This window comes from Arachis hypogaea, chromosome 12 (assembly GCF_003086295.3).
Source record: "Arachis hypogaea cultivar Tifrunner chromosome 12, arahy.Tifrunner.gnm2.J5K5, whole genome shotgun sequence".
Classification (NCBI taxonomy): domain Eukaryota; kingdom Viridiplantae; phylum Streptophyta; class Magnoliopsida; order Fabales; family Fabaceae; genus Arachis; species Arachis hypogaea.
This window is the reverse complement of record NC_092047.1, coordinates 69,830,762-69,834,678: the sequence shown is the minus strand read 5'-3', so window position 1 is coordinate 69,834,678 and position 3,917 is coordinate 69,830,762. Positions and strand designations below refer to the sequence as shown.

The following is a 3,917-nucleotide window of genomic DNA, read 5'->3' as shown; positions in this document are numbered from 1 at the left end:
ATGGATATGTGACTAAAATCCTCTCAACACTTGGTTTGGAAAATGCATGTGGTATAATCAGTGACCATACTTCATCTCTTCTCATGAGCGATTGACCAAGGAATTGGCTATTGATCAAGATTTGAGAGATTGAATTACAAGAAATTGTAATTCAATCACTTAAGATTGCCAAGGAGATCAATGAGTGCATTGATTGAGGAAGAGATGAAAATGAAATTGATCCGGAGAATGCAACATCTCCTAAGCCCAATGAACTCCCATTTCTGATCTTACCCATTCTCTTTAATTTCTGTTATTTACTTTTATGAGCAATTCCCCCATTCCCATTTACAATTCTACAATTTACTTTTAGTCATTTACTTTCAGCTCTTTAATTCTAGCATTTACTTTTCTGTCAATTACCTTTCCGCCATTTTATTTTCTGCAATTCTCAACTCAATTTCTAAATTCGCTCAACTAGAACATTCCTCTAATTAAAGTTGCTTGATCTAATTAATCTTTTTTGACAAATTCGGTACACTTACCGAAGGAAATTTGTTGTGAGACAAGTTTTCCGTGCATCAAGTTTATGGTGCCGTTGCCGGGGATTGATTGTGCATCAACAATGATTAGATTGGAGGATAACTAGATTGAGTATTTTATTTTTGTTTGATTTAAATTTCTGTTTGAGTCATTTACTTTCTGTTTTAGTTAATTTCTTCCCTTCCCCCTTACCTTTTCTTTGTTATTTACTATTCATCTCACTAACCCACTAACTGTTTGATATATTGCATCACTCACACTAACAGTAATTCTGACAGATATACTTTCTGCACCTATTCTCTTTGCTTGTACTTGTTGGTTGTATGACAGGGAAAAGAAGCGGGGCTTCAACTTCTTTTGATTCTGAACCTGAGAGAACCTTCCTTAGACTAAGGAGGGAGGCAAGAGAAAAACGTGTAGTTGGTGCTGAAGAAGAGGAGGAATACTTTGAGGAATACTTTGAACCAAACATGGAAGAAAACATGGAAAACCATCATAAAGAAGAGGCTCACAACCATGGCAAGGGAGGTCGAGCAAATCATGCTGGGGAGGATAGAAGAGTTTTAGTCTCGTACATCAATCCAAACCCAGGAAACTATGGAAGTAGCATTCAAAAGCCAACCATCCATGCCAACAATTTTGAACTGAAGCCACAGCTCATCACCCTTGTTCAGAACAACTGTTCGTTCGGAGGGAGTGTCCAAGAGAACCCAAATCAACATTTAACCACCTTCCTGAGAATATGTGACACAGTGAAGTCTAATGGTGTTCATCCTGACGCCTATAGACTGCTCTTATTTCCATTCTCACTCAAGGATAAGGCAGCCAAGTGGCTGGAGTCTTTCCCAAGGGAAAGCTTGACAACTTGGGAAGAAGTGGTGAACAAATTCTTAGCAAGATTTTATCCTCCTCAACGAATCAATAGGCTGAGAGCTGAGGTCCAAAATTTCAGGCAACAAGATGATGAGACTCTATATGAAGCATGGGAGAGGTTTAAGGACCTAACAAGGAGGTGCCCACCAGATATGTTCAATGAATGGGTGCAGCTGCACATTTTCTATGAAGGGCTCTCTTATGAGTCAAAGAAGGCCGTAGACCATTCATCCAGAGGATCTTTGAACAAGAAGAAGACCATTGAGGAAGCCATAGATGTCATTGAAACAGTAGCAGAGAATGAATACTTCTGTGCTTCCGAAAGAGGGAACACAAGAGGAGTAATGGAGCTAAACAATATAGATGCTCTGTTGGCCCAAAACAAGCTCATTACCCAGCAGCTGGCTGACCTCACCAAGAAGATGGAGAGGAACCAAGTAGCAGCAATCTCCACTTCATCAATAACCCAAGAAGGAGTGAACGAAGAAGCAGAGGGTAGTCAGGAGCAAGCCAACTACATTGGGAATTCACCTATGCAAAACCATGATCCATACTCCAAGACCTACAACCCTGGATGGAGGAATCACCCAAACTTTGGGTGGGAAAATCAACAAGACCAAAGCCTTGATCAAAGACGCCCAAATCCAAACAATGCAGCCCACCAACACTTCACATCTAGACCATATCAACACCCCCATAACAACACCTCCCCACATTCATATCAAGGCCAGAATAACCCTACTCAGCCTGACCTATCATCATTTGATGAAAGAATCTCAAGGATTGAGAATCTACTTGAAGGCATAAGCAAAGAGATTCAAGATAGTAAAGCATTCCGAGAAGAAGTGATATCCAATATGCAGAATCAGGATGCTGCCATCAAGAAACTTGAGACATAAATTGGCTACTTATTCAAACAAATTCCCCGCCACAACCTTCGCAGCAAGACTAGCTCAACACAAAGGGAGGAGTGTCAGGCTATCACCCTTAGGAGTGGGAAGAAACTGAAGGAAACCCCTCAGAAATCACAAAAAGAGGACTCAAATAAAGAGGAAGAAGAGCAGGACGAAGCTCGAGTTCTCACTTTGAATTCGCAAAAAAGAGTGCTGAAGACAGACGCCCCAAGAGTCCCATACCCTCAGCAATAAGGAAGAAAGGGGATGACAATCAGTTTTCGAGATTTTTGGAAATCTTCAAGAAACTGCAAATCAACATACCCTTTGCTGAAGCAATAGAACAAATGCCACTCTACGCCAAGTTCCTGAAGGAGCTCATGACTAAGAAGAGAAGCTGGAAGAACAACGAAACTGTGATACTAACCGAAGAATGTAGTGCTATCATTCAGCACAAACTACCCCAGAAATTGAAGGATCCCGGGAGTTTTCAAATCCCTTGTATTATAGGGGAAATCACAGTGGAAAAGGCTCTGGGTGACTTAGGAGCCAGCATCAATTTGATGTCAGTAGCCATGATGAGAAAGATGAAGATTGAGGAAGCTAAACCAACAAAGATGGCCTTACAATTGGCAGACAGATCGTTCAAGTTCCCGCATGGCATCTGATGACAAGTCATCCTAGCCCATTTTAGCTAGTCTTTTTCTTTAGTTTTCATTAGAATTATGCACTTTCTTGAGCTACAAGCAAGCTAATTGAGTAGATTTTCATGTTTCCCTTGATTGAACCAACCATATGTGAATTCATGCCATTTCATGAGGTTTTGTGCTATATTTGTTGCATATTGTGGAAGATTGAATACCTCATGACTTTGAGCAAAGCTTTGATTAGTTTGGTTGATCAATGATAGGTGAAGAAGGCTTGGAGAAAGGTTGAAGTAAAGAGGAATGGCTAGGAGTGAAGAGAGGACAAGGGAATAAGTAAAAATTGAACCGGGTTGCATGAAGTTAGCCCCAACGTTAGCCCCCTAACTTGGAGGCTAACGTTGGGCATGAAAATCACTCTCTGGGCTCCCACGTTTGAGCCAACGTTAGCCCCCTAACTTGGAGGCTAACGTTGGCACATGACATTGCAAAGAGGTGGCCAACGTTAGCTCCAACGTTAGCCCCCTAACTTGGAGGCTAACGTTGGAACTTGAGAGTTTCTCCCCTGGGCACCAACGTTTGCGCCAACGTTAGCCCCCTAACTTGGAGGCTAACGTTGGCACTTAAATTTCAAAGGGGGAAGGCCAACGTTTGCGCCAACGTTAGCCCCCTAACTTGGAGGCTAACGTTGGCGCCACTAGTACCAAGCAAGGCCAACGTTAGGGTCAAAGTTAGACCCCTAACGTTGGCACCAACGTCCAAACCAGGAAATCAAGCTTGCTGCTATGAAAAGTTAGGGGCAAAGTTAGACCCCTAACTTTAACCCTAACGTTGAGATCAACTTTGGCCAACTTCAAAAACCGGTTCAATTGGTTCACTTCGGTTCTTCTTCAAACTTCAAGAGCAATCAACCAAGGCCTCTTTCAACCCAATTCCACCAAGAACAAAGGCCCAACTCAAGGCTTGAAGATCATTTTGGAAAGTG

At 42.0% G+C, this 3,917-nt stretch overlaps 1 non-coding gene across 1 annotated transcript; it reads right to left on the bottom strand.

The window, feature by feature from the left end:
- Positions 1-1,445: 1,445 nt before the first annotated feature.
- On the bottom strand, positions 1,446-1,552 carry LOC112730857 (small nucleolar RNA R71). The gene has a single exon (XR_003166662.1). It is a non-coding gene; the product is annotated as a small nucleolar RNA R71 (small nucleolar RNA).
- Between the last annotated feature and the right edge of the window lie 2,365 nt (positions 1,553-3,917).